Source organism: Urocitellus parryii, chromosome 10 (assembly GCF_045843805.1).
Source record: "Urocitellus parryii isolate mUroPar1 chromosome 10, mUroPar1.hap1, whole genome shotgun sequence".
NCBI lineage: Eukaryota > Metazoa > Chordata > Mammalia > Rodentia > Sciuridae > Urocitellus > Urocitellus parryii.
The window spans coordinates 29,238,397-29,258,209 of NC_135540.1; positions in this window are offsets into that span (position 1 = coordinate 29,238,397).

Consider the following 19,813-nt stretch of genomic DNA (forward strand, 5'->3'; position numbering starts at 1 on the left):
TAAATGGCTGACTTTTTTTCAATCAAGATTCTGATGTTCAGAATGACAAGTACTAGGCAATAGATAGGCAATTTTATATTAATACATCTAGTTTCTGTTGGGGTCTGCTACATACTTCAAGGAAGCAGGGAGAATCACAGCCTGTCCACTTACTATTTCATGTTCAGGAAAAAAGATGGGGAAAAACATAAAATGTTATGCCTGGATTTTCCTAATAAAAATAATCTTGACAGTTAGATGGGAGGTGAATTGGGGTGGGAAAATGAACTTTGAAGGAAGCTAGAAGGTGTCACCCAGAAAGCTATGCATTTGCTCAGAAAAGATATGACATGGTCACATAATCAGCCAATGGCTGTACAAATAAAAAAAAAAGATACTGTGAAAAACCAGTGTAAATAATACAACTGAAAATTTAGCTAAATATGTGCGTTCTAGGGAAGGAAAGAGGAAAGAGGGACAGACTTGTTAATGTTGAGATGACTGTGACATACAGGGTGGATGTGAGGCTGGGATACTAAGAGGGGCATTGGATGGAATCCTGGGAAACTGGACCGAGGGCAGGGTTGGTGGGTTGCACAGGAAGGCAAGCAATTGCTGTAGAAATAGGAAGAGAACCCAAAGAGGAGAATGGTTTGCCAATAATGGAGCGGCCAATCCTATTTAATTAGTCACCTTCTAGAGAAGCATGTGAGGAATTGTTTGAAATTGGCAAATACTACAACACAAAAAAATCAAGGCATTCACTGCCTCTCGAACCTCCACCCAAAAGTTAAACATTCAGCAGCACTAAACTGGGTGAAAAGGGAGGTGAAGCAAGATTGTATTATCTGCAAGTGAAAGGGAGATAAGGAAGTTGGAGGTTGAGAGCAGATATTCTCTCTGGAAGTTAGTGGTGAAGGGAAAGAACGAGGTACAGTAATATCTTAGGACACAAATAGTTTTAAAGAAAGTATTATTTTCACTAGGAAATGTCCCAGACAACATGGATTAATAGCCTTTATTATATTATTGAAGTTTTAAGAAATCTTTTTAAAAGTTCTCACATTTACAGAACTATATTATTCTTGTGTGAGAGATTAATCTAGTTTTTTCTTTCCTGATCTCATAGCACACACTGCATAAGGGATTTTTATGCATCTGTTCTTCCATATGTAGCTCCCCATTTCATGGATCTTTCTGGAATTGCTTGTTGCCCTCCTGCCTTGGAACCTTCACTTTAAGATGAATCTGGCTTCAGGATACAAAGGAATAATCACTTATTTGCATGTTTACTATTGATTAAAAATCATTAGGTTTTATCAATTATCATTATTTGCATTTTTAAATACATGAGATTTTGTAGAATTAAAATCCAGCATTGAAGGAAACCAAAGTATTATTTACTGGAACTTTCTTTGTAAAAGATCAATCATTTGGGGAATTTTAAGGCGGGCCCAGAGCCCAACTGTAGGTTCATGATAGTGAAATAAATTATTTGACACTATGCATAAAAGCTAATTTTGGTTAGCAGTTCACTCATGTAAAAACATAATTCCTCTTCCTCTTGTTTCTCCCTCTGGAAAGCCTTTTCCAGGAGAGTGAAGAAATCCTATGGCATGCTTTAGTATCTAAGTTCCAGAAGATGGCAGCAAAGGATTTGCCATCCAGGATATAGCATGCATGCAATCATTATTATTCTTAGGATACTTTATTTTCTGTAAAGTGATTAAAATGTACTTTGAAAATTTGACTACTTTAAAAATGATCTAATAAATCTTTTTGAATTATCAGATTTTTAACTTATTAACTTAGAAATGTACCATTTAGTGTGACAAGAAAATATTTTTTAAAATTAACATTTTTGAAAGACAACATAAGCTGTTCATTTCCCAACGCTTTTTACTACTTCTCCAAACTCATCTATGATCCCTGTTAACAATTAGAATTATTTTCCATGCACATAAAATGTTTACTTAACACACTTTTTTTCTATAACAAGTTCTTTCCATTTGAATGTTTACACATAATAATAAAAAACTGAATCATGCATTATGTACAAGCATACGTATGGATGGTCCTTTAGTGGGGTTTCAAGTTTTCAGGAGCATTCTTAAATAAACGTGACATAGTTACTTATCAATTTAGAATAAAATCCTACAAATAGAATCATTAAGTCAGAGTGTATGTACATTAACTCTTATTGTACATTCTGCCAAAAAATGCCTTATAGAAAAATTTTAAAATATGCACTATCATGAATGTCATGAGAATTGTTTCCACCTACATTTATTAATTATTTAGAGACTGTTCCTACCTTTATAAGATGTAATTTTGTTTCTTAAATTTTTCTTTCTGTTTTTCGCAAGCCAAATTAAAATTTCCATTAAAAATACTTTCACATCTTAACATGAACAATTAGATAAAAATTAAAACTTATAAGTAAAATATTATTTTCTTCAGTTTTTAACAATGAAACATCAAGTATTAAAGAATGAAGGAAAGAAATTAAATGTAAGTGGAAAATTCTGAGAATAAAAATAAAGTTCATTTTAAACTTACTTTCTTCCTATAATTATTATTCCTATTAATCATTTAATATAATTTTGTTGAGAAAATCCATTAAGTAACAGGAAAGAAAATAAGGTAAATTAAAGCTTTTCATGCTTAAAATGAGCAATGATGTATGCTAAGGTATTACTAAGTGTTTTAAGGAACTTCAAAGGCATTACATTGCCTAAAGTGTCTTTGGCTTTTGGCATTTTATATGCATATGCTGTAGCCAATCTAAGAGTAAACTTTGATAAAATTTTTCTATTATGCAAGCTTCTTAACCTTAAAATGAACTTTTTGATAGTCTTGCATATATATTATAAGGTGATGCTTTTATTCTTTGGCTTGGATCCGGATGTCAACTTCTCATTTTATAGCAGCATATTTATGCAACCCAGAGCCAACTATTTTTTTCTTTTATTGATAAAGAATAAAGAATGTGCCTTGTAAATTTTTTATACAGACTTTTCTCCTGCAATATGTATTACAGTGTCTCTTTCCTTCAGTAAGCAAAGTCCACACGATATTTCCTTTAAATAGTCAATATTTGATTTGTTAGTTAAAATCAATTTTCCATGTTAACTATCAGTAACTTGGATTCTTTCTTTTGTCTGTATTTGTTTTGTTTTAAATTTTGTAGTGATGTGTTTCTGGGATTGGAGGTTTTGATTAAAAAAATAGGCAATATTTGAAGAGATATGAGTAATACAAAAGCTTTTTGAGGAAGCTTATGTTTCAATATCTAAATCTATAGAAAGTTTGGGCCCACCCAAAAAACAAAATATTACTATTTAAAATGAAGGTAGACAATGAAATAATGAAACATAATTTTGCATCTGGCTTATGAGCATAAATCTGAAGTTTAAAGTGTGGTTTAGACTATTTTCTTTTAGACAAATTCAATAATATTATGTTTCTTTTTTTTTTCTTTTTTTTATTGGTTGTTCAAAACATTACAAAGCTCTTGACATATCATATGTCATACATTAGATTCAAGTGAGTTATGAATTCCCATTTTTACCCCAAATACAGATTGCAGAATCACATTGGTTACACATCCACATTTTTACATAATGCCATATTAGTAACTGTTGTATTCTCCTACCTTTCCTATTAATATTATGTTTCGTTTAGAGACTTTGACTATCTAGTCGTATCTGCACTAAAACTAGGATTGTACTGTGCGGTTAAAAATCTTAGAATGCCATGGATAGAATGATATAATTCTTGATACACGAACTTCTTTGACAATGTTTGGAAACACCTGTTTGACAGCTTTTAATAACATGGACTGAATTAGTTCCATTGTTGGGCAGCTCTATTACAACTTTATTTGTCATTCGTGATCAAAATAAGCTTCTCCATTTCTATGCATTTATCTTAATTCTATTCGCAGTCTATTCTTCCTTTCATATGACAAAACTTCTACTTTGGAAAAAATTTACCCCTCCCCCCATTTTTCTTTAATTTTACTTCTCATATTTCTTATTGTTTCAAAAAATCTATCAACATTTTGGTTATGCTTTTCTGGAAAATCCAAGTTGACATTTTTCCTAAAAATTGTCTCTGAAGACCTGAGCCTACTACAAGAAAATTAGGCCCACTTTGCCATCATTTCAGCTTAGAAACTGAATTCCACAACAGAATTCCTAAAGTGCAAGAAGTAAAATTGAGAATCAGTAAGTAAATGGGATGGAATCAAACTAAAAATTTCTTCAGAGCAAAGGAAACAATCAAGAATACAAAACAAGAGTCTACAGAATGGAAGAAAATCCTTGCCAATGGCACATCAGATAGAGAGTTTATTGCCAGGATATATAAAGAATTCAAAAAACTTAACATCAAACAGACAACCCATCAATACATGGGCAAAGGAACTAAACAGGCACTTCACAGAAGAAGAAATACAATTGCTCAACCAATATATGAAAAAATGTTCAATATCTCCAGCAATTGGAGAAATTTGAGAGATTTCCTCTTACTCCAGTCAGAATGGCAGTGATCAAGAATACAACTAACAATAAATGTTGGCTAGGATGTAGGGAGAAAGGTACTCTCACACATTGTTGGAACTGCAAATTGGTGCAACTACTATGGAAAGCAGTGTGGGGATTCCTTAGAAAATTTGGAATGGAACCACCATTTGACCTAGTTATCTCACACCTCAGTTTATACCAAAATGGACTTAAAAACAATGTACTACAGTGACACAGCCATATCAATGTTTATAGCAGTTCAACTCATAATAGCCAAGCTATGGAAACAAACTAGGTGTCTTTCAAGGGATGAATGGATAAAGAAAATGTAGTACATATACACAATGGAATTTTACTCAGCCATAGAGAAAAATGAAATAATGGCATTTGCCAGTAAATGGATGGAACTGGAGATTACAAAGCTAGGTAAAATAAGCCAATCCCATAAAACCAAAGGCAGAATGTTCTCTCTGATCTGTGGATGCTAAAATACAAGAAGGGGTGGGGGAGGGAAGAACAGAAGTAGTTTGTATTCGATGAAAGGGAAACAAGGGAAGGGAGGGAGGATGGGATTAGGAAAGACAATAGAATGAATCAGACATAACTTTCCTTTGTTCATATATAAATACATGACCAGTGTAATTCCACATCATGTACAACCTCAAGAATGGGAAGTTATACTCCATGTATATATAACATGTAAAACAAAATACATTCTATTATCATGTATAACTAAAAAGAACAAATAAATAGTTAAAAAATAAATTAACCTAAAAATATGGAAAGAAAAATAAATAAATAAGCAGGCCAAAAAAACTGTGACTGAAGGTGAACAACATAAACTAGATATTTGAACCTGTACAAAGGAATGATGTCTTTAAGGTCTGAATGCCATCAACCAGCCTGAACTTATATTAATTTTTTTTTAGCAGATAGGTTTCATTCTTAGTTCAGGTTGTGAGCTTGGAATTAAACAAAATGCATAGATTTTCAAGTAACCATAGGATTTAGTAAATTCTTTGAAAGGAAATGTAGGACTTTGTCTTTTAATTTGATTTGGGGAACTTTTCAGTCATATTTTTGTGAACCCTAATTTGTCATCCAGGACACTGATTTTCAGTTTTATTTTATTCTCCAATTCAATAAGCATGTGTTAAGTCATTACTTAGAATTAAAATAAGGACATTTAATTCATCCATGTTTCCACATTTATGGGTATGCTTCTGATGAGGATTGATGGAAGCTGATTTTGATATTTCCCATGGGCCAATGAGATCTATTCCTGGGCCAATATCTCCTTTCTTCCCAAGGAAATAGTAGCAACATCAGGGACCATTTAGATTTGTTTCTCTTGCCTTCAGCAGCAATTGCCAAATGTAGTAATAATATTTATTTATATGAGGGTTTTTTACTAAAGCCACTAGTCTCAAAAGATGATAGGACCTTACAATAATGTACAGAAAGGCACAAATACCCAAGAAATATTGTTTGAAGTCTCATCTGTAATTCATTACTACTCTCTGCTTTAATTTATTGAAAGCTATTTTTCCTTTACTAAAAATTCCTCTATTAATTAATTAATTAGTTAATTAAATTGGTACCAGGGATTGAACCCAAATGTGCTTTACCACTGAGCCATGTCCCAGCCTTTTTAATTTTTTATTTGAGACAGGATCTCACTAAGTTGCTTGGGGAGCTTCACTGAATTGTTGAGGTGGCTTTGAACTTGTGATCTTTCTGCCTCATTCTCTAACTTGCTGGGATTATAGGAGTGCACCCCTGTATCTGGTTCTTCTCCATTATATTTATATTTGATCAAGTTGCTTTTGACCAGTAGAATTTCACTACCAAAGTTACTATTCCTACAAATTTCAGTAGTTTAGCTAATAAAAGAGATAATAATAATTTTATTTTGTCATGTGAAGAAAGTAGGAACAGTCAAAGTGAAAAAGGAATCAGTGCAAATAGTTTCAAGATTAAATTAGGAGATTGGAACTGGGCACAGTTGCACACGCCTATAATCCCAAGGACTCCAGAGGCTGAGGCAGGAGGATTGTGAGTCCGAGACCAGCCTCAGCAACTTAGGGAGATCTAAGCAACTTAGTAAGACCGTGTCTCTTAGTAAAAATAAAAAAAAGGGCTGAGGATATAGCTCAGTTGTTAAGCACCCCTAGGTTCAACCATGGTACCAGAAAAAAAAAAATATTTAGGGCACTTGAATAGACTAGGATAACTAAATTTCATGGAATTCAAACATTCTTTTTGTAGTACTACACATTAATTATTTAATTACATATAAACTGAGTTAGGTTATGTGTTGAATTATACAAAATTCTAGAATAAGCTACATTTTAATTCCAGGAAACAAGAGAGATTGCTATACTTGGATGTGTGTCCCTCAAAAGCTTTTGTTCATGCAGAAATATTTAGAGATGAAATGATTAGATTATGAGATCTGTAACCTATTGGTCCATCCTAGTTTGAATGGACTGACTGGGTGGTAACTGTAGGCAGCAGGAGGGGTGTGGCTGGAGAAGGTCAGTCATTGGGTCCTTGGAAAGATGCATTTTCCCTGTGGCCTACCTATATCTTCTCTTTCTACTTCTTGACCCTGCCATGATATAAGCAGCTTTCCTCTCCCGGGACTTTCCCCCATGATGTACTTACTGTCTCATCTTGGACCCAGAGCAATGGAGTTGGCCATCTATGTACTGAGACCTCTGAGACCTTGAGCCCCAAATAAAGCTTCCCTTCTCTGTGTTGGATATTTCAGTCATGGTAATGTGAAAGCTTACTAAAGCATATGTATTCCTATTTATTTTTTAACTTATTCATTTCATTAATATTGAGACTATTTATCTCTGATTACATGGTGATATTATTGTTACATACACATTAATTTATGCAGAAAGATTTTAGCAGTTTTCAAAAATATTTAAACTCTCATTGTATAAGGCCTTTTGTCACATTAGGCACTGTGTTTCTTATTTTCTGGAATTAGATTTTGCTATATTTCTATGATACCACCCTTATATTAATTACTGTGGAATGCTAAAACATATTTTCTATTTCCACATCAATATAGGGACCAAATATTGAAAGAGGGAAATACATAAGGTGGTTTAATTTTTTTAAACACTTTTAATATGAATAAAGTTGGAAAGATGCATCAAAACTCATAAGGTAGCAACTACTATTCTCTAGAATTTCACAGGCTCAGACAGCAGTTAGATCATGTACAGAAAGGAATTAAGTATGAATTGCTAATGACCTCCCAATGCTCAAAAAACCAATTAGAAGTTTGATAAACCTGTACCCTTTTAAAACAGAGGCAGTGTGGGTACATTTAGAGTGAAGAGCTGGAAACTGCAGAATGACACACAGAGCATGGAGAGAAAGAGGCCACACATGTATGAACGGCAGTAAATAGAGAAAAACACCTTTCTGCAAAAACAATGAATTAAAATATGTTATAGACAAGACAAGATAATCAACAAGAATGAAATCAGTATCAAAGGAGGAGAAAGTTTGATCAATTACCAGGAAGAGTACCATTCAAATTACTTTTATATACTTTTTACTTCTTCACTGGAGCATCCTGGGATCTAACTTATTTATGAGTCCAGACACAGTAAAAATTGTACAGAATGATAAAGGAAATGAAGGGTTTCCAGGAGAGGGGATCTAGCACTCTGAAACCAAAGAAGGCAACTCTTTTTTTTTTTTTTCTGGACAAGAACAATAAGATTTGAAGAGTAAAAGTAACCTAATTATTCTGAATCTTCCCTTATTTCTCCAGATCTGTTCTTCAGGACCACACCTAGGCCAAATATGTCCTAATTTTCATAAAAAAAGGACTTGAATCAGACTAGGAATTCAATTTGCACTGTAATTTCAGAGGTAGCAAGACAAAACCAGATTGGCTTTAGTAACCAATGCCCTTGGAGCTAAATGGACACAATATTCTCTTGGGGTTAGTCATGGAAATTCTCCAATGGGCCTAGAACTATTTCTGATAAAAATACTACCAGAGTTTGGTCAGGGGAGCAGAAAACACTGAGTATTTTAAGAAAAATAAGATTGTAATATAGAGAATTACAGACCCATAAAACCTCAGGCAAGCCTTTCGGTGGGCAGGGCAGGGAAACCACTGTAAATATTAGGGGCCTCAGTTGGTTCTGAAATCACCAGGAACAACTGTGGGTAATCTTGGCTGCCTGCATCATCACATGGCTGATTCTCGGCAGGCCTTCAGGAGCAGGTCAGAAAGCAGTGTTCCTTCCAGACACTGCCTAAGACTCCAAATGATATACTTCAAATGAACTACTTCAACCATGAAATGTCTCTTTTGGATTCCCTTTAATGAAGTAATTTAGACTTTCTTATGCCTTGAGAAACAAGCACATTATTTATTTTGATTGAATAAACAAGAAACCTCAAATAAAAAGGATTCACCAACACAAAATCAAAAACAATAGAAACATTTTCCCTTGCAGCCTATTTTTATTTTCAGTTTCTTAACTTTTACCATGGTTACATAGGGTAGTATAAATGTTTAAACTGGTAGTCCAAATGCTTTCCTCATTTTAGCAATGCAAACTCAAAAACAAAATGAAAGAAAAATCAATTCAATATTTAATAAATGCCAAATTGGTGCTGCTTTTGATGAGTCGTTTTAAAATTTACAAATAGCATTTGTTCTGATTGATCAAATGTGGAGTTGGTATTTTGCTACTTGAGGTTCCAAAGAAGAATTTTTCTTAAAGTATTGTGGCTTTTTTTTTTTTTTTTTTGGCACCTACCTGAGATTGAACTCAGGGATACTTAACTGCTGAGCCACATCCCCAGCCCTTTTTTTAAATTTTTGATTTAGAGACAGGGTCTCACTAAATTGCTGCAGCTGGCTTTGAACTTGCGATCCCTCTCTCTCATCCATTTCCTTCTCTTTTGAACTCCATTTTAATGAAGGAATTGAAAATAAAAGAGAAATGTAATTTCAATTAAACAATAAAAAGAGAAACTCTTTTATTGTTAGGAATAAATTGATGGATAGAGAGATGGAACCCAAATCTTCAGACACACATTTCTTCATTTAAAAATTACACTTTTATTAAACTTGTTTGTAGATATTTTAATGAGGTATCCTATTTAAATAAAGTTACCTATTTAAAAATTACTACACAAAATTCATCTCCTTCCTTTTACTTTTATCAGAATGGTTCAATTTCCCTAAGAGGTTTCTTGGCTCTAGAAGGTAGATACAGTGTACAAAAGTAAAAATGGAAGAAGTAAAGCAAATCTTTTTGGCCATTTCTGCCTTATAATCAATTAAATTGCAGAAATCACAGTAATAGTTAACATCTTCTGTATTAATGCCCTTTGCTTTATGACTTTTCTATTCCTCTAATTTAAAAGGCAGTCTTATTTCCTTGCTTCTTGATTCTGGGTTCTGCCATAGACATGTTTTGGCCAGTAGAATGTTAGCAGATAAGGCATCATGTGTTTTTTACACTTAAATAAATAAAACAAAACAGGTTTTTTTTTTTTTTTAAATCTGATGTCAATCATGCACTTATTAAAATATAAATACACATTTGGTAAGCTTGAAAATTGGCAGTGGATCAATATCAATTTTTGGTTTTGCTATTAATTTCAACACAGACCATTAACTTGTGCTCTTCAAAGCATAACATCTACTAGGATTTTAGACAAACTGTTCCCCCAAATCTTATCTAAGATAAATTATCCCTGAACTTTAGAAGACCAAAGTAATTTAATGAGGATATATCTTTTTTTCATAGGTGAATATACTGTTCTAATTCTGTCAAGTTCAGGACTGTAAGCTACTTAGTTTCTGTTGGATACGTTGGGTAAATAAACAATTTTGTTTTATGGTACCAGTGTTTATAAAAATCTAGAAACTATGCCTCAGTGAAATTAATAAAATTTTTTGAGGATTGACTAATGTTTGTGAGACGACAGAGTTTATAGTCATTCATTTAGGGGATTATAGGCAGAATGTCTTTTCAACTTGGCACACAGTTTATTTGTGATAGAACTTAGAACCCAGGAATAGTTAAATGCAGATTAGGGTCAGCTACTCTCCTAAAATTTCATCATGAACTTATAATAAAAACACATCTGATGGCACATTCTGCTACAAACAGACATTTATCAGTAAGCAAGAATAAAGCAGTCATATTGAGCTATAAGTTCAATAAAGTCCTAGGTTTCTATCTTCTGTAGTGCTTCAAAAATCTTGCATGAAGATTTACTACTTGGGGGTGGAAAGGGAAGGGAGGGGGCATGGCGTTAGAAATGATGATGGAATGTGATAGACATTATTATCCAAAGTACATGTATGAAGATACAAATTCGTGTGAATATATTTTGTACACAACCAGAGATATGAAAAATCGTGCTCTATATGTGTCATAGGAATTGTAATGCATTCTATTGTCATATATAAATAAAAAAATAATTAAAAAAAGATTTACTGCTTCAGAAAAATATGACAATATTCCAATGGCAACTTGTGGCCCAACATCCTTTGATGTCAACAAACCAGAAAGCTCAAACTCAACTTATGCAATAATGAGAACAATCATGATATAATTAGTTGGAACAGCAAAAATCAATTCTTGATACCTGGTCTGCTATTTATCATATCCTCCAATATTGGTAGAAATAAAAATTATTGAAATCATTGTAGTGGATAAGAGACTCTGGAGGCAGCTTCCTGATAAGAAGTCTAGCTGACCACTAATAGAATCTGTATTCCAAATCAGGACGCCTGATCCCATCTATGGTACAATTTAAACTGATATATACACCAATTCATATTTTGCATGGTGAAACATGTTTAACTTAGTTAAAGTATCCTAAGCCTTCGAACATAACTAAATATTGTTAGGTGGTAGTAATGAGAACTGGCATGCGAACCAATAATGTCACAGTCGGGGTTTCTTTAAATTTCCTTTAAGACTAATGAATAATTGACTAACTTGTAGGAAAGTGACTGGTGTATTAACCCTGCAAATAAACAGGTGGAAATAAAAGGAGCCAATTAAGAAACATGTGAAGAAGAAAGATCAATGGGGTGATGTCCTGCAGAGTCCACTTGAATAATTGTGAAGTTAGGGTTTATGGCCATGTATATCAGAAGGGAAATTTCTTTCATAGGACAGGAACACTTATATAAAGTTTGCCTGGTCATTGGCCCCAGCACCCACATTAACATAGGATTGGCTTGTAGTTGAAGTGCCCTGGATGGGACGGTAGCCATGATGATTCTGGAAAGAACCAAATGGTATAAAAAAAAACTCCCTTCCCCAACATGGAAGAGAAGTTAAACTTTGGATTGGTGAAGATTGCAAAAGGTGAAACCCCCATCTCCTAGCAAACAGGCAATAAGTTCTCTTTGTTGTTCTCTACTCAGAGATGACCCACTCTCCTTCTCTCTTGAGGGTGTTATTTGTTGAGCCTTACTTTCATGTATAATTCAATTCTCTTGCTTGACTTTTTATGTCTGATTCTAAATTTGCTTTCTAGGAACTCAAGAACCAAGGATTGGGGCTTCTGCTCCCCATTCACCTCCCATATTATTAAATTGTTTTCCAGAAGGACAGTATTTATGTTTGCATCACAGAAGAATCAGAATATCTCAATCTGTTATCCAACTTTATAATTTTTTTCACATTCTTACGGATTTTAGTGTGCACCTTTCTAGTTAACTAAATTTGAACATTATTTTTTTCAGAGCACATTTTCAGAAATGTGTGGGTCAATTGGACATCTCCCATCGTGAATTACACATTTGTATCCTTTGTTTCTGTTTCCCTTGGGCTTCCTGTCTTTGCTTTGTGGATTTAGCTCATTGATAAATATTGCATGTTAATTGAATTCTTTGAATTTCAACAAACAGAGGCTCTCTTGGGTTATGTTAAGAAGGTTCCTTGGGAAAATAAATATGAAAATAGAGAAAGCAAACATCTCTGAAATTTAGCCTCTTGGGAATTCAGGGACAGTGAGGCTTTAATTGGAGCTGATTTTTACAACTGGAAAACTCTTTTAGACCTAAATAGCTCCAGAGACATACTACATCCTTGCCTCTTATCAGTGCATGTTGATGGTGCTCCACCCATATCCCTCAGGTCCCTGTTTATTGTTTTGTTTGCCATCTCCTTCCTCTTCTTTGAAGCATTTTCCACATTGAACAGCCAACACATGCAAAGTGTCTCACTAGACTGCCCCTGTGCTGCTGGATCTTCCTGTGGTTAAGTACTGGATACCCAAATCCCCTATAAACTTATGTTCTCTCAAGTTTGCCCTTAAAACTGATTGACCAGCCTGAGTTTGGGGGAGCCTAATTCCCTTGCCTCCTGTCAGATAACTGTGAGGCCTAATTTACACTCCTGTTTCACTGCAAGAGCAGTCAAGAGGGATCACAAATCTATCCCAGTTTGCCGCACCTTTTTCAATTTTAGTAAGGAAACCCCTTTGTCTGGGACTCTTTCAGTCCCAGGCAAATCTCCTGGGTTCATATCCTTATTTACTTGCTCTCCTCTACCCTACTTTGAGTAGTTCTTTAATAAATGGCTTGGATGTGAAGGTATCTCAGGGTCTGTTTCTTAGGAAATTGATCCAAGGACACTCACTATACTGGACTTCAGTGATTCACCCTCTATCGCCATGTTATAGTTTAATTCAGCAAGTTTATGTGATATTTTGGCTCCTATTCTCACTTCTATAAAGATAATTATGACCTGATTAGTCCAGTTAGTTGCATGATCCTGTTGTGTAGAACTTACATACCAAATTCAAAGGGAACCCTTTGTGTGGATTATCCAGTCCTGGGGTTAGTTCATAGCCTGTTTCAATCAGTCATGAACAGGAAGGATGAGAATAAGTGTTTTCTAGTATGGCCTTAGACAGGAGCATTTAGGATCTAAAATACCTGTAGCCTTTTTAGCATATGTTATTTGCTACCAAATACTTCTACCAAAAATACCTATTTTATTTTATTAAATACTCACTGTCTTATAAATTTAGGAATCTTATGCAATGCTACCCAAAAGAAATGTTTCATATAAAATTAATCCTAATGCAAATAAGCTAAAAATCAAAGTAAAAAGTCATCACACAGGACAAAGTTTAGGAAAACGCCATTGTCTTATGGTGCCATTAGAGAAAAGAGAACAAGAATTTAGAAGTAGCAAAATGTTTTAATAATAGCAACTCATTCATAACTGTATATTTTGCAACATCACTTAGTCAAGCAATTCACGATAATGCATAACTTATGAATACATAAGCATTAAAGGTTTTATCAATTTGCATGATGTTAGATGATTCCATTTAAAACATTTGTGGTTTCAATGTGAGATTTTGCAGCCATGAAGTTTGATTCCTTTTTCAAGCTCTGCAATTTTGAACTTATTTATAAAAGGAATACAAATTAGCTTGTTATACTTAGAGTCATTCAAGTATGTCCAATTTGCATTCCCACATTTAAGTCCCCCACATTCAATTTAATTTTCTTTCCATTGCTCTTTCTGACTTCCTTAAAAAGATTAAGAATGACATGCATATTTTTGGATATTTCATAGCTGTACTTCCCAGAAAATTTGCCTAATTTAGAAGATTTTTCATCTCTTATTTTAAACCCATTTCCTCTTTCTAGAGGTCTGCAGAGGTTCTGAGGATTTAAGCATCTCTAAAGATTTGGCATCTATTCTAAAGTTTCTCCATTGAAGGGACAACTATTACATTGTCTATTCTTTTGATAAGGGAGTCTATCTATGTCTTTCGTATAAACACAATTAAAGTTACTTTCAATTTAAGAATTTTTTGATACTTTCATGCTTTTATTTGATTGAATACTAATATGATTGGTGAATAGTACTTTATGTTCTTTTGCAGGCCCGCCTATGTTTTATTTTACTTAATGAGACATCTTTACACATTTACCACTCTGTTGAAGTACAGATAGTTTTCAGCCGGAGAGCAAAAAACCTTCTTTCTCATTTTTTAATAGATTACATACAGTGTGCCAAAAGAACCAGCCTTTAGTCTATCTTTTCAAATAACCATGCCTTTTATTTTTTATTTTCAAAGTCTTACTGAGTGTTCTGGCATGTGCTTGTGCATCTTTGGAAGACTGAAAAAGGAGGGTGGGTTTAAGCAACTTTAAACTTGTGGGTTTAAGCAACTTTCCTTGGCTACTTTCTCCACCATTTTTTAAATTTTTATTTTGAGATAGGGTCTCACTAAGTTCCCCAGGCTGGGCAATATAGTCAGACCCCATCTCAAAATAAATAAATAATTTAAAAATAAAACATTTTAATTTTTAATTAACTCTTGTACAACATAAAAGACAACTAGAATTTAAGAGCTTACAATAAAAAGTAATGGCTGGGCTGAGAAGTACCTCAGTGGAAGGGTGCTTACCTAGTATGCACAAAGGGGTTCAATCTCCAGTACCACAAATATTTACAAAAAAAAAAAAAAAAAAGAAAAAGAAGAAGTTCCTTCAATTTCTCAATTCACTATTCTTCACATTTAGCCTTTCTAAAGGGAATAAAGTTCAAGACTTTGATGCTAATCACTTTCTAAAACAAAGTCATTTTTAATATAATTCAGTGACCACTTCTTGATATATAATTTTAAAACAGTTTGTTTCCTTCTTGTTCTGACAGATAGGATTTATCTCTGCCACAATCTCCCTTTATAAGTATAACTTTATGATTTTTGGGATCTTCAATTGCATCCTTTTATTTTTTAATTTTAATTTTTAAAAAATATTTTATTTTTTAGTTTTAGGTGGGTGCCGCAGTCTGGCTGGGCACAAAATAACCAAGCCACCACACACCTTGTAGATTCAAATAGCAACTCTTTATTCTCGAACTGTCACCGGCATTCTACACGCACGTTCTAGGGAAAATCCACATTTCCACTGGCCTCTGCATCCCAAAATACTCTCTGAATCCCACGAGAACTCAATGGGAACTCAAGGAGCGGGCGGGGGCCTGAGGCAGCAGGATACGCCCTATTCCCAGCAGGGTCCACCTTAAACCTGGAACCGCCCTATTCCCAGCAGGATCCACACCCTAAACCCGGAACCTCCCTAAACCCGGATTCGCCCTGGTCCTTGAGCAGGGTCACCTTTCTCAAACATTCATGCAATGTCACTGCAAATGACCTGGGTCCAAGGCAAGCCCATTTCCACAATGGAGAGTCCTCCCTCTAAGCAACATTGGGTAGGCTGACAAAGAAATTGCCATGTGTCATTCCTACTTGGCTATGGCTATCAGCAGGTGGGCACAATACCTTTATTTTATTTATTTTTATGTGGTGCTAAGGATTGAACCCAGGGCTTTGCACGTGCTAGGCAAGCGCTCCAACGCTGAGCCACATCCCCAGTCCTCAACTGTATCCTTTTAAACTTGAAACAACAGAAAATCAAATCTCTACCCACTTCTCTGTTTTATACTCTTTCTCCTTTTAACATCATAAATATTATATTATCTGAAGCAGAATGGAAGAAGTAAAAATGTTTGGCCCAAGTATGACAGCCTCCAGTAGGATTTAGGTCATTTCTTCTAAGATATATAATATGAAATTCTTCGATGCTTTTTTTTTATGGGCAGCATTCCAGATACTTATGTTTTACTACCTATTTAAAAATGTTTGTGGATGATGAATAATATTAATAGTAATAACAGCATCAGCACCAGCCATAACAATCACCAGTGTGACAATAAACGAAGTGTGTAGTATTAGACATTGTTCTAAATTTTCTGTTATAAATTTTTAAATTCTTACAACAATCCTTATTATGCCCATTTTACAGATGAGGAATCAGAAGCCCCCAAAGACCATGTAATTTATCTGTTTTAGATAATATGGTTGCAAAGTAAACCAACCTAACACATAACTGTTGATTATTCTCATGGGTTCTATGGGTCAGAATTTTGACTTTGCCCAGCAAAGGAAGATCATCTCTTTTATAAGATTTCTTGTGTGAGGACTGACTGAAGATAGGCTGGAATCATCTGCAGTGTTTTCTACTCACAAGTCTGGCACTCCAGGGTTGCTTTTGGCTTTAATCTCACTGGGAGTTATCAACTGCACCACCTACAAGTGTTTTATCCTTTAAAGCAAGATGGCCCCAGATCTTTACCATGGCAGCTCTCAACTACAAAAGGAGATGGGCCACTGGATTATAAGGGGGAAACTGAACTGTCATTTATGGCCTAGCATAGGAAGTCATGTGATGTCACTTCTGTTGCATTCTATTGGTTCCAAACAAGTCACCAACCTACCAAGGTTCAAGGGCAAGATTCTAGAAGATAAGGTATTTTTATAGCCATTTTTTGGAAAACTCAACACCTAAGGTCAAGAACTAGCAAGTGGTATTCACATTCCAGTATGCACTTAACATATCCTCTATATGGTTTTTACCAATGTAGGTACATTTTACTGATGATACTTTCCCCAGGGCAGGTCTGGTCATTTGGAATGTTTTGTGTTCTATTTCTCAAAATATACACTGAGCCAGCATGGTGACACAGGCCTGTAATCCCAGCGGCTCTGAGTCCTGACTTCAAAGACAGCCTCAGCAACTTTGTGAGACTCTGTCTCAAAATAAAAAATTAAGAGGGGTTGGGGATGTGGCTCAGTGGTTAAGTGCCCCTGAGATTAATCCAGTACCCTTCCCCTAATAAAAATGTATATATAATGTTGAGCTCCTCTATTGCAACATAATAATTGTAATAACTTTCAGTACTGGTATTTGCATACATACATTCAATCCTCTTGTTTCATGATGTATCAGGGGTAGTGAATGAATTATGGTCCCTGAACTGTCCAGAGACAGAGGCCATAATGCTCTTGATAATTTCTCAGTGCAAAGGCACCCATGGAAGATTGCCCAGTTGCTATGGTGATGCTCTGTTCAAAGGGAAATTCTGGACCAGCCTCAGAATTTTATCAGTTCTTAACCTTGGGTTGAAATGCCACCTGCCTGGAGGAAGAAATTATGGCCATAAGTTGATAGTCCTAATTGGGCTGCTTTTATCCTCAACTTCAGTTTGGCTTATCTTGAAGAAACTTTCTCACAATAAATCCTTTTGGTGTTAAAACCTATATAATAAACGTGCCAAACTAGCTCGTGGTCACTGCTTTCCCATCAGGTTTGCCACGTTTACCAATGATTCAACATGGCCCATCTTTTTCTCTATTTATGTGTGTATTTGTCTTTTCTTAATCCCCTTCATGGCCCTGAATAAATTGTTGAGTAGATCATGACACTGTCCTCCTTTGCTTCTTTTAAATGGATATCTAATTTGATTTTGTTTCTTCCATCTTGGTTTGGTTCACTCTTTTGCACATTTATTCTTTCTCTTTCTTGATGTATTCTGCTGCTGTGCTAGAGCAATAATCTACAAGATGAAAAAATAGATATCACAATTCAATAAAATAATTTACATTTTTATCTTTAAGTGAAAAAGAATATTGTTTGGAATTTGAAGAAATTGCACATATGTCTTATGTGATCTGATTTTGCAGGTGAGAAATGTAACTTTTGTTCCTGTTGTTATTTTTTTCTTTTCTTTTCCTTTTTTGGAAAATTTTAGGAATTTTAACATTATCCCTGTTTTGAAATTTATAATAGTGTTCATTGGAATGGGTTTAATTTTATTCTTTGTTCTGAAAATTTTCTCTCCTTTTAATCAGAAATTTACATCCTCCAAATCTGGAACATTGCCTTCAGTTATGTTTTGATAATTTCTTCCTTTCATACATTATTTCTTCTTTCTAGAATCTTCTTTATTTAGAAGTTGAACATCACAGATTGATCTTCCAGTTCTTTTTTCCCACTCATATTCTCTTGTTACTTGCTTTTCTGTTCTATTTCTGAAAAATTACCTCAAATCTCTTTCTCACTGACTCTTATGTTTATTTCTGCTACCTTTTTATTTTTGACTAATACATCTTTTCATACTTCTGCAAAGAAGTATGAAATTAATTTCCATGTTTCCTTTTAGTTTTTTTCCTGTATCTGCTACTGGTTTTCCTAGTTTCATTAATTTTTAATTTATTTCCATTCCATAGAAGCTAGTGCCACAGTCTGGCTGGGCACAATTCAGGAGCCACTTGTCAAAAGAAATGAACTTTATTTTTAGAACACACACACCAAACCACACAGCTCCTCAGGAAAACCCTCAGAGCCCAACTGCCACCACCGGCTTCCCACAAGCCTCTCCCCCTCCCCCACACCTCCTGCTTTTGAGGCTGATTGGCTGGGTCGCGTGGGCAGAGCCAAAAAAAGTCCCCCAATGAGCAGCTCCGTGGTCGGAAAGGGCAGGGAAACAGCCCAATGAGCATCACCACAGAGGAGCCAATCAGTTGGCAGCTAGAAGTTGGCTGGAGCCACTGTGAGCCAATCATCAGCTGGCAGCTGGAAGTTTGCTGGCAGCTGGAAGTCTGCTGGGGCCCCTTCGGCTATCGCTCTCAACATCTCCCCCTCTCTTTTTAAACAACAAGCATGTGGCTTAGGGACCGTGCCTGCCTTAGGTTGTCCAATAGTATGGTACTTACCCATCATCGGATGAGCTGACCTCAAGGTTTCCTCAGCCTCCTGTCTTAGGTTGGTACCATTGCAATTGGATCTTACCAGTCATTGACTACCGGTCCAGCATACAGCCACACCTGTGGATAGCTGAACGACCATGACAAGCAGAAGGGAGGAAGATACACCAAGTCAATTAATGGCTCCTTTTGGAAAAATTGTACCACCAATGACACCATCGGCAAAAATACCCCAACACTACCACAAGTCGCTGCACCAACAGATAGTTCACAATGCATACAAGTGAGTTCACAATGCATACAAGTGATACATAGTCCAGGCAAGTTCTGCAAGCAATTCAGTGATGGCTATTGCAGAAGCTGTAGATTGGTTTTATCTTTGTCTTCACCAGCACTGGGACAAAGATAGGAATTCTGGCAATAATGGCTAAAGAAAAAAATTATGTAATTCCAGAAGGCATTAAAAGAAAACAATTTTCTGAACAATTTACATTATCTTGAACAGAATTTTTAAATATAATGAAAAGGAAAGGTGAAGGTAAACAAACAGATCTGTTAACCTCTTTTGTGTTCCCATATTAAAACAATCCTCAACAGTTGTTTACCCAATTTAAATTAAACCATTTAAATCACGTGAATAAAAAAAAATTGGATCCATTTTTTTCATGAGCGCTTATCATATATGATATATAGACATACGTACGTACAAACATAAC